This window comes from Pyxicephalus adspersus, chromosome 2, assembly GCF_032062135.1.
Source record: "Pyxicephalus adspersus chromosome 2, UCB_Pads_2.0, whole genome shotgun sequence".
Lineage (NCBI taxonomy): Eukaryota > Metazoa > Chordata > Amphibia > Anura > Pyxicephalidae > Pyxicephalus > Pyxicephalus adspersus.
The window spans coordinates 17,459,428-17,471,880 of NC_092859.1; the positions used below are offsets into that span (position 1 = coordinate 17,459,428).

Sequence of the window (12,453 nt, forward strand, 5' to 3'; positions counted from 1 at the left end):
GATTTAGTTGCAACAGAGAAAATCAAATGCTTAGCAGGTAAAGCACAGAGACTGTAGCTAAAACAAGGAAGTACACCATTCTTTATAATATAATAAATCACTCCTGTATAGGAGGGTTTAAGACATTATCTTATTGTCATTAAGCAGCTTGTCCAATAATGTATACTCGCAAGTCCATACAGGTATAATAGTTCACAAAAAGTTGATTGGGTGGATAAAGCACCTGTCTAACATTCTTGGCACTAAAATGACTGTCCACCATCTTGGATTCTTGTTCAAGCTGGTTCTAACTGCAAGAGTCTCTTATCAGCCTTCAAGGCCATCCAGTCTTCAGTTATCAGGGTCATCCCATGGACGGTTCCTGTTACAGGTGTTGCTCTCTGCAAACAAAGCAGTAACTATTTTTACACATTTAGGCTTATAGCATATTTTATAACTTACATACAGACCCCCTACATTTGTATCCTAAATGTAAAAATGTTTTCTTTTTTACATTTTTTGGGGGAGGACCCTTCTCCTTTTGTCTTTACTGCCGCAGCGGTAACGACTGAAAGGCAAAGCCACAACCTCCTGGGATACATAATCTACACATCTCAGGAGGCTGCTACTTCTGTGCATGGCTGCAATCGAGCATGCGTCACCAATGTCATGCATGTGCAGTGAAATGGGCATTTTTTTCACATTTTCAGGAAGACACCTCACTCGATTTTATGCCTGTACAGTAAAAGATTGAATGAAGTGAGAACATGAAAAAAAAAAGATGACCGTGCCCAATGTCCTACTTGTGTCGGAATTAGGAGAGAGGCCAGGACGGTGCAGGACCTATTGGATTCGATTTAGAGAGAAATCGAGGGCTTTTCGTCAGTAAAGGTAAATGGTATTTTCTTTAGTGACGTTTACGCTTTACCTTCCTAACAGGTTCTCTTCAGGTTTTGCATGATAATGTAATGGCATTGATCTTGATTTCTCTTATTCTATATTTTGTACAACCCTACCAGTTGTAATTAATAATTCCACATGGCAGCCCTCAATTGCTTTGTTTTATATATAATTTATGAGGTGATTCTTCTAAAAGAACACCAGCAGCTTCATCAGGAGAGACTGCCAGTGGTTGATGCAGTGTCCAGTGTAATCTGAGGAAGTTCGATTGCTCTGTGATCCAATACAACTGCCTAGTTGTGCTGCCTTCTTCATCCCTCTGCATTCCATCCGCGCGCTTCCCTCTAATTGGCTTTTCCCTCATGTTCGGCGCTGCTCGGCAATCGATTGAGGTGGGGAGCTGGGCGCCGGCAGGCTGGGGGACCCTGGGACACCGGAAAGGCGGGGCCAAGAGAAGGAAGAGCTGAGGGCGGTGGGAAGAGGAGGAAGCCGGGCCTGTGCGGCGAGAGGAGGAAAAGAAGAGCTGAGGTGAGACGGGAGGAAGAGCGAGCTGTGTTGTGTTTGTGGTACTGATTAACGCCGAGGTCACATGACCCTGTGAGTGGCAACACTGACACATGTACCACACACATGTACACACCTGCCACATACTACATGTGTGCTGCACACTGACACTTACTGCACACATATGTGCAGACTGCCACATACTTCTGTGCACACAGGGACAGAATGACAAATGCAACATGTTTAATTCACACTGTTACATGGGAATTACATGTATGTGCAGCCACCTATTGCATGTGTCATGTACAGACTGTCACACACAGGTGCCAACTGTCACAGCATGTGTGATACACACTACTACATGAGAATTGCATAGGTATGCACTGCCACTTGCTGCATGTGTGAGAATTATAAACACATGTTTACACACAACCACTTACTACATGTGTCATGTGTAGGCTGTACCACACAGGTGCCAACTGTCACAACCTATCTGATACACTCTACTACATGGAAATTACACGGGAACAAACAGTGAATCGCTACATGTGTAATAACACACTGCTACCTACTACCGTACATGTGTCATGTACAGACTGTCACATACTATCAGACGCACAGGTGCCACATGCTACTATATGCATGGTTACATATGTAATCCTATATGGCTTTCTCTCATGTCTGATATGCTTTAATCACATAATAAATTCAGCATTTCTAATCTTTCCTCTTCAAAGGTGTCACGTTCCCCATCATTTACATCTGTGTACATCCATCTACACAACCTACACGTTATAATGCCATGGTTTTATTGAATGTGTATTCAATACTTCTTATTAGATATGATAAAGGATTACACTGGATATACTACATGTGTGATATAGGTACTTTGCATTTACATTCACACACTGGTATTTGCTACATGTGTGATGATGTATTGTACACACCGCCACCTGCTACATGTGTGATGATGTATTGTACACACCTCTCACAAGCTCTGCTGTCCCACATGCACAGATAACAGGGATACTTGCTGTACAAGCGTTGCTGACCAAGAAGGAAGCATATCATTTTAAGGTCAACACAATTGACCCAATTATGTTGGTGATATTGCAACAACTAAATGATTCTCTTTATGTCTGCATATTCTTCCCAAAGAGAAACTGAATGGCCAATTGGGACTGACACAAATATATTGCCATTGTGAAGGAGGATACACTTTAAGCTCCACTTTGAGCTATCGATGAATAGTCACCATTCAGTTGAGTTATAGATTGGAATTCCCAATTCCTCCATTAAACCAGGTATGTTATGGTGATTCACAAAGCCTCCGTCAGTTCTAAAGTACTGCAGAAATTTAATTTCTCTGGTTCGAAAGTACGATACCTTTGTCCTTTTTTCAAGTAAGTTTTTCTCGAGCAGTCTTGATGCTACGGTAGGAGTTCTGAAGCTTTCTTCGATAGTCCCAAATCATGTGCCAAATCACTCAACTCATGCTGATCAAATCCTTACAGAGTCCTTTTCAATTTCAAACTCTTCATCATTGTTGTTACCTAGTTCATCATCGTAATCATGTTTTTTAAGAGAGGGTAGTGTAAAGAAAACCGGCACTGGGATTTCATGTCCACTGGGCGTACAGCTGATGGTAGACTAAGATACTCTTACATTTCACTGAAATGATCTCCTGGCTCTTGCCAAACCATAGGTATACCAAATGGCATCTTATCACGTGTTCACTTTGTCCACATCTGTTAACCCTTTACACACTGTTTGCACACCTTATGAGGGGCCCAGGACTTATCTTGATCACCAAGTTTAACTTTGAAATATGTCAAATAGGCTTGCTCTACAAATGTGCTGATGTTCACCCTTTGACTGGGAATGGTGAAACTGCCACAGATATAACAAAATGAATCAGGGTTGTTTAGGCACTTACTACGAGAAACACCAGAGCCAGACATGATGTGAAAGAAAGGAAATACGTGTGTAAGTAGAAAAATAAATTTAGCCTATTCACTACGTAGAGCAGCGCACAACCTCTGACCACACTATTTTGCGTGTAAATGAATAGTCTATACAAATCCACGCTACAGTATTGGAATTATTATAAGCGGTAGAGAAAAAACCTGAAGTAAGAAAGTAAGAAAACTAACTGCCAAGTCAACAAAAAAATTGTTTAAAATTGTTACCCAGTGTAATATATGTACACGCTGCTACTTGTGTGATAAATGAAGGCACTGCCACATCATGCTTGTGTGATAGTATATGTGTCTAGTGCTTCATATATTATAATATATATAGGCATTGCTTCATGTGTGATAGTATATGTATCTAGTGCCATATGCTTTCTGTCTGATTACATATATGTAATGCTACATGTATGTGTACAATGTTCAGCCCACATTTTTTTTTAAGCTGGGTGGGAAGAAATAGTAGAAGGGTGGCAGCTCCTGTATTGTGACCCAACTCTTCAGTAAGCACCCAAAAACAGGCGGGTGGGTACTGAAAAGTGCCGGGTGGTGCACCCGGCTAAAAGGGGCTGGGGAGGACACTGGTGTATGTACACCATACATATTTGCAGTTCATTCCCTACTTTACTATTGCATGTTTATACTTCTCTTTACAAGTCTTCCATTTTGTATATGTATGTGAGATGCACATGCTACTCATGTAATACATGCATTTTCAGTGTTCTCCCCAGCCTCTTTTAGCTGGGTGTACCACCGGGCACCTTTCAATAACCACCCGATTGTTTTTGGGGGGTTACTGAAAAGCTAGGTCATAATACAGGGACTGTCACCCACCTACAGCTTCTTGCCACCCAGCTTAAATTTCTGGGGAGAATACTGAAGTTGTATGTATAGTATGTCTTCTGACTGCTTCGTAATACACCTGAAATACAAGAACGCCGCATTAATACTATATATATATATATATATATATAACACACATAGACATACAACATATATAATACTCTCACTGCTCAAATTATATATATATATATATATATATATATATACACATACATACACACTGCAGTATTTGTCATTTTTATTACACAGTAAAACACATCTTCCCTCACATTCTGAACCCTTTCCTATTGCAATATTCTCCCCAGAAAATGGTATAAGCTGGAAGGAAAGAAGCTGTGGGTGGGTGGCAGCCCCTGTATTGTGACCCAACTCTTCAGTAAGCACCCAAAAACAGGCGGGTGGGTACTGAAAAGTGCCGGGTGGTGCACCCATCCTAAAGTGGCTGGGGAGAGCAATGGTAATGGTAATTTTGGATGGATTTTTCTCTTAACCAATAGGGACAATCACAAAGTGAACATGGCAAGTTCAGGTTTTACATTGCGATTTGTTTGTGAATTCTTACATCCACCCCTGAATGTTCCCATGCATCATTTTCACTCAGGGAAACACCTGCTTATCCGTTCACATCATATGCTCAGGTAAAATCACTCTGGACTTGTGACAGAGCATACACTGCACATGTTTGTATGTTGCTACATATAGAGAAAGCAAAACATCCTGTCTACCTTTGGATGTGATCAGGTGTTACAGCCTAACACTTCTTTGCTTGACATTTTTCACATGGGGGAACCCCTTGAAATAATTTTCAGATCTTCAGGGTACCCGTGCTATAATTACTTTATCCACAGCTCAATGTACTATACTATATACACAGGTCAGTGAGAAGAATGTCACCCTTACAGATAGCCAAAAAGATCATTGGTATCTGCTGAACTGACCTGAGAGTAACTGTTCATGGTTCAAGGAACCCCTAGCAACCTCTGGAAGAACTCTGGTTAAGAATCACTAATCTAACACATGGAAGTGCTCATAGGAAAACCTACAAGTACAAACATATGGTAAAAGTTCAGTGTACTACGGCAAGTGTTACACATTGATCGGACATGTGAACTGACAGCTTGGTCATCTATGTCTTATTATGTTACATATTTTGTGACAGCTCCTAACGGCAGGGCTGAAAAATGACATGAATTGGTTTGCAGAATCTTTATTTCAATGTTTTACACCCTGCCCCTTTCAGTTCTCATACGTAATTTTTCAGGTAGGAGTAGACGAGTGGCATTTTTTTTATAGTTTTGCACACACAGTAAGCCACTACATACCATATTACAAAATGGATCTGATTTATTAAAGCTGTCCACTATTAGAGAGAGTAGACTGTTGTGGAAGAACCTGGGTGATCCAGCAAACCTACAATGCATCTGCTTCAGGATTAAAACATTTGCAAACAAAATAAATTGATTTTGAAAAAATCGATTCCAGGGTTGGTTTGTTTTGCTTTCTTTTTATAAGTATTCCTGACTAACATGATACACTCATAGAAACACATTACATATGGTTTATAAATTTTAACTGTCACACAATTAAACATTGAAACAAGATACAGTCAGTACACGTCATGCTAGATGTCTCATGGAATATTACTTTTTATGCGTGTGATATGATGAGTGTGGCTAAGACACACATTGCTTACTTGTGTGCTGCCTTATAAACCCAAAACATATTTTGGTCATTAATATGCAATATTAAGATGTTTTTGGGTGGTATTGGATGTTAAGTAAAAACCTAGAAGTAAAATGTATTTTTTTGCGTGTTAAACAATAATTAAGACAAAAACTAAAATCATCAGTGTGCATTGTTATTCACCCCCACAAAGTGCTGCAATTACTAATGCAAATCTTTTGGAGCCTGTCCTTATTGGTGGGGCCCACATTCCTAAAGGCAAAAGTGCTCCAACATCTTCAAGTAACATGGCTTGTGTTGATGTACATCAGACTTTAGGTCATGACACAGATTTTCAATTGGACTGAAGTCTGAACTTTGACTAGCTTGTTTCAGTACATTTAAATATTTTGCTTTGAACTGCTACAGCAGTAGGTTTAAGGTCATTGTCCTGGTTGAAGGTGAATCTTCATCCCAGTTGCAAATCTTTGGCAGCAGGGCTGTGGACTTCAGAGTTGATAGCAGTTTTTGTGTATGTGGAGTACATGTCAGACTAAAATAGGTTTCTCTCAAGAATTGCCCTGTCATGCATCTTTCCCTAAATCCTGACCCGTTCTCTTGTCCTTGCTGATGAAAAACATTCATGCAACATGAAGCTCCCACCACCTTGCTTAACTGTGGGAATGGTGTTCCCAAGGTGATGGACAGTAGCATTTCCCATGGTAGCTAAAATGTATTATTGGCCTTTTCAGACCAGAGAACCTTTTTTCATGTTTTTGTCAACAAAATTCTGTTGTGCAAATTCCTAACAGGTTCATTCGTTTCCAGTACATGCAAGTAAAGCTGAGATTGCCAGGGTCCCCTGCCAACCAAAGCTGCGCATGCACTACTCAAGCATGTTAGGGCAGTAATATGCCTGTCTCATTCTGCAGTATCAACTCTCCTGAATTGCTAAAGATCAAAGTGAGACTTTAGTTCCACTTTAAAGTGGTCTTGTATTCTCCCCAGAATTTTTTTTAAGCTGGGTGGGAAGAAGCTGTAGGCAGATGGCAACCCCTGTATTGTTACCGAATATTTCACCAACCACCCAAACATAGCCAGGTGGTTACTGGGTGGTGCACCTGGCTAAAAGGCCCTGGGGAGAAAACTGGTGGTCCTCTGTACAGATACCCTCATACACCCTGTGGATCTTCTACATGTCTTGGTGTTATCCTTGGTTTCTTTGTTGTATTTCTGTTAAAATCCCTACTTGCTTGGTGTGTGAATTTTGTTGAAATGGATTTAGTGTAAAATATACCAAATCACCTGCTCTAGCATTGGATAGGCTGCATACCCTCATGAACGTATGGTAACAAATAAAGAATGAAGAAAAGTAGGGTATTTTATATGCAGCAGTATGTTAAACATCAAATAAAGACAGAAACATATACATTGTTACATTACAATTGGTATATATGTTTCCTAAATTCAATAGTACCCCCTTAGCAACCTGCTATGGGGATTTTTTTGGGGCGGGAGCCAGAGATAGACTCCTAATTGACTGAGGTGGGTGCAAAGAAGTAAGTGGATGATGTGATCTGATGCCTTTCACCTAAATCGGCTTCCTCAGAGGACTAATGGACATCAGATCATAAAGTTGAAGGTAGGTGGGTAAAAGGACTATTCAGAGGAGGCATGGTCAAAAATGATTGGCAAGGCACATCAGTTCTCGTGCTTAGTATTGCCTGTTGAAAAAGGTAGGATTTCCAAAGGGGCGCAGGCACCAGATGGTGGTGCTGGTGGTTAGAATGCAGCAACCAGTTACGTACCTACCTTCAACTTTATATTCTGATGTCTATTCGTCCTCTGAGGAACCTGATTTAGGCGAAAGGCGTCAGGACATGACATCTACTTCATCATTTACTTCTTTGCACCCACCTCAGTAAATTAGGAGTCTATATCTACCTCCCGCCCCCCAAAAACCCCATAGCAGGTTGCTAAGGGGGTACTATTGAATTTAGGAAACATATATACCAGTTGTTACGTAACAATGTATATGTTTTTGTCTTTATTTGTGCTCTGTGGGATATTGTTAAGATTTGGATATTACGTTTTTCTAACCAAATCTTGATCTTTACGTTTTCATGTCTTTGACCCTGACCAGTTTGGAGTTCCTTGGCTTTCTTGTTGCTTGCTTGATGGTGTTTGAGTCGGGGACCTTTCAGAACAGGTCTATTTACTGTGTATATAAAGACATTGCGTGACACTTTCATTTTACCCAGGTGTTTGGACCCAATTTTATTTACAGGTTTTAAAGCAAAGGGGTTGATACATATGTCCTTAAACTTTTCAGTTTTTACTTTTTTGTGTGTGTAACTATTTCTCTACATATTAACATATTTACATTATTATATTTTTTATTTTTTTAATTGCACTTTTAACAATTTAGACCATAATATGTCAAGCCAATTACATTAAATCTAAATGAAAATCTGTTTTTATTCCAGGTTGTAATGTGACAAAACAGGACAAGCACAGAAGGGCATGAATACTTTCGTAAGGCATTGTACTTTATACACATGATTAAAATCTTTACTATTAACTGAGTATATTGTTGTGTGTGTTATATATGTGTTTTTGCTTTCTCTGCTTTTGTGCTATATGTAAAAACACAAACTCGTACTAGTTGGCATTAAATAGGTGATGATTCTTGAATGTGTTTACATGGTTCTACCGGCTTGAGGTTGGACACAAACATTGACTGTTTTCATATTGAATTGCAATTTCTTGCCCATACAAAGCACTTTATACAGGGGAGGGAATGCTCAACAGCTTCTTGCCACTATATCCTGATTATTGTAATTGGAATTATAAATATTTACTATTTAGGAGAAGGGGTCACATGGATTTGGCATCTTAGGTCCCAGCCTGGAACGCAGCCATTATCTTGGTGCTTTTGCCTATTGGCAATGTTTTGGGCGGTGAAGCATTTACACACAAATATTTTCATACAACCTGGATGCAGCATTATAATGACAATAGAGCAGTCCAGGCCAGAACCCTCGGTTGTCAACAGCTGACGTCAGAAGGAGAAGTAGGTCTGCGTTTCATGGTGTCTTCTAGAAATTGGCACTGCTGGGTAAAAAGCAAAACTACAAAGCAATCTAAAACCAAGAAGGAGATAATATTTAAAAAATTGCAAATACAATTTCTAATAATAATGACTATTTCAATTCTGCTTTTGTGTTTGGGCAGAGTTTAACTTTCATTGTATATTATTTTGTTGTGTTGTAAGTCAGAATGGATTTATCATCTAAAAAGTGTAATAGATGAGTGTACATCAGCTTTACTTTAAATGTGACCAAAGTATATACACTGGATCGATTTGGGTATAAATGCAATCTTTTTTTTTTTTTTTCTTCTATTTCAGTGTACAAAATATGAAAGGTAAATTATAATCAAAGATTGATAAGTGAATACCCTTGATAGAAAAAAAGTGGTGGATAGAACACCTATTTTTGGGACAAATATTTTTTCTCACTACATTACAGCTCAACTTCCGGTCAGTCATATATGACCTTATGACACCAAAAGTAGGAGAAACAAGATGCCAGGCTTACAATTCCATCATCTCTGCATTATATTAGAACCGACTTGTCTTCCTGAAGAGACAGGATTGACATTTAAAAGAAGTTGGTGGTGATCAGTTGTAAGACAAGACATCCTGTAGCTACACAATTAGGTTTTGAAATTTGAAGTTCAATTCTAGAGGAGTTGTATAAAATTTACGCAAATCAAACCTAATTGCTTTAGGAATTTGCCTTGTTTAATTTCAGGTTTATTTGGAGTTTATTGGTTTATGATATAACAAGATGGACTGTTCTTGGGAATTTACTTAGACTTTGATTGATTTGCAGTGCATAAACCCAATTAGTACACCACTCTCAGGTTACCGGTACTTACATTTAAAACTGCCAAATGCAAATTGTACTGGTATGTTCTTTGTTTTATCTAAAATGGAAATATTACAACAAGCACCTCAAGTCTGTGAGTTGAAATGTCTATAAATGTGCAGATGCATGCTTTGTTACTGGTTTAGTCAGCTCTGCACAAAACTGAGATACAGAATTCATGAATGAGGAGTGTATTTGAGCTACAGCAAGTGTAGGTGTGGCAATATTATCCCCATTTTTTTTTTTTGGGTGCCAAGAAGCTGTAGGCTGGTGGTGGCCCTTGTTTCATGACCCAACTTTAAATAGCCACCCACAAACAGCTGGGTGGTGCACCTGGCTAAAAGAGCCTGGGGAGAACACTGCTGATCCTTAGGACAGAAACCCCCATGTCCGCTGTGGATCTTGGACCTCCCTTGGAGTTTTGGTGTTATCCTTTGTGTCTTTGTTGCATCTCTGATAAATTCCCTACTTGCTCGGTTTGTTCTGGAAAGAACACTGATGTAGTGTGTGTGTGTGTGTGTGTGTGTGTGTGTGTGTGTGTGTATATATATATATATATATATATATATATATATCAGCTGTTCTCAGACTTTTTGACATGGTGGAACTCTTGAAAAAACTTTTAGGTCTCCCGGAATCCATATCAATATTTATGATATGCCCAATTGTTGGTATGCTGTCTTGGTGGACGTGGGGTTAAATTACTCTTATGCTGTTGGCCAGTAGAATGTTACCCTTACATAAAGCCAAAAGAATCATCGGTGTTGGTTAAACTCCCCCCCTCCCCCCTTCAACCTCCGGAGAAACCCTATGTTTCTACTGAATCCTGGTTGAGAAATGACAATCTAGAGGAAAGTGAGATAACACAAAACAACTCAACTGTAAATAGTATTGTATATCTTAGTCCCACATGCATGCATGTTGTTTTTGTGCTAATGTGTTTTTCTTGCTGCTTTGTTTGATGTGGCCATATGGAGTTTTGTGTATATGACCATGGTGTTCAACCTGTGGGTAAGGATCTCATTCAGGGACACACACAAACTTTTAGGGTGGCCAAAATCTTTAGGCATTTTGATTGTGTACAGTGGGTATTTCAGAAGCCTGCTCAGTCACAACTGCACAGAAAAGGTTAGGCTGACCAAGGACAAGTTTCATGCAACAAAACTTTTCTTGCATGAAAATGTTCGGTTGTCAAGAACGTCCGCAGCCCAGTTCAGCATAACCTCTGTATTGCTACATGACCTGGTGGTTGGTTGGTTGGGGGGGGGGGTCAAAGCCTTTTTCTAATGAAGACAATCTGTGTAAAAAAATTAAATTGAAGTCTCGAGGGATGACTTCCTTATCCCTACGTCACGTAAAGCATCAGGATACCTCTTATGCACTTGTTCGATTTAAAATAGTGAAAAAAGGCAAGATAAGAGCCCTGAAACATTCACTTTCACTACAAGTTCACAATGACCATGCATATCTGTTCTGAGAAATTACCTTTAAACTTTCTATTGCTGCCTCCATAACTACAGAAACATAAAAATATTTTGCTGCTGCAATAGTTTTACTTTATCTTAGCACTGAAGAAAAGCAGACTGACGTTTACATGTTATCACTGCACTGATAGCGGTCTATTAAAGTGATTCTGTAAAGCCACTGGATCTTTGCGATGATGAGCTATGGCATGTGTCCTGGACTTACCTTTCTTTTACTTGGGGCCCAGTGCACCTGAATGTTAAATTACTGCAAGCAATTTTAACTTGCAATGCCTCTTCTCCCTTGTTCGTTAAGTATCTCCCTGACTACTCACCTTCAACACTTTAAACTGCCAAGGATTTATTCTATGCATTATGGCCGTCAAAAGTTTATAACAAGTTTATAGCTACAGTAGTTCCAAAGCCCCCTGATTTTTTTTTTCTAAGACCTTTAGTTTCCACCTGATTTGCACGTAAGGTACACAGGTATTAGAAGTGTCATGCCATATGGGAGTGGTAACATGATTTTAACTATCCCAGATCTAGGAGTTACTTCGAACAACAAGTAAGGTGCCACCATTTTAGTTTTGGGCACACATCCAACTAGAATTACCTGCTGGATTAGGAAATGAAAAAAAGAAAGTGGGGGTGGAGGTAAGTGCAGTATTTATGAAGATTAAAGTGTACTAATCATGTGCCTTTAAAGTCATCATAATAAATGTGTCACGTTGTGCGTATAAACTATTTGGGAATCGTACTTTACTCGTCATAACGCTTTTGAACCTTGTGTCAGTGATTTTATTTATGTCTGCTAAAATCTTTATCTATCTATCTATCTATCTATCTATCTATCTATATCTAAATATTTTATCTATGTCTGCTAAAGGGTCCAGAAAATCCCATTAGAGGAGATCTTGGGAAGGGAGCTTATATTTTATCTACTTTTATCTCCCAGTTTTCAATAGCTTCAGCTGACCGTTCCTATGTTTGTTTTTTTTCTTTTTTACATGAACCTACTTTAGGTTATCATATTCCCGCCCATAAGGGACAATTATTTTTCAACCCCTAAATAGCCTATTTCCCTTTCCTCTTAGAATCAGCATGTTTGGGTATTTTATTAAACTATTTTGGTTCTATGTATTTGGCAATGCAAACTGTTTTTAACATGAAGGCATGGGGTATTGAGGTGTAGGCCCTCCT

The 12,453-nt window shown here is 39.2% G+C and overlaps 1 protein-coding gene across 4 annotated transcripts in view; it reads left to right on the forward strand.

The window, feature by feature from the left end:
- Nucleotides 1-1,280: 1,280 nt before the first annotated feature.
- The window catches only part of WIZ (WIZ zinc finger), a 64,924-nt gene continuing 53,751 nt past the window's right edge, over nucleotides 1,281-12,453 (forward strand). For 2 of the 4 annotated variants that reach the window (XM_072399750.1, XM_072399749.1), the window contains exons 1-2: nucleotides 1,281-1,407; nucleotides 8,345-8,393. The gene's annotated coding sequence lies outside the window, so the exon portion shown is untranslated. The remainder of the gene's footprint in view (nucleotides 1,408-8,344; nucleotides 8,394-12,453) is intronic. The other 2 variants (XM_072399746.1, XM_072399748.1) reach the window with 1 other exon arrangement.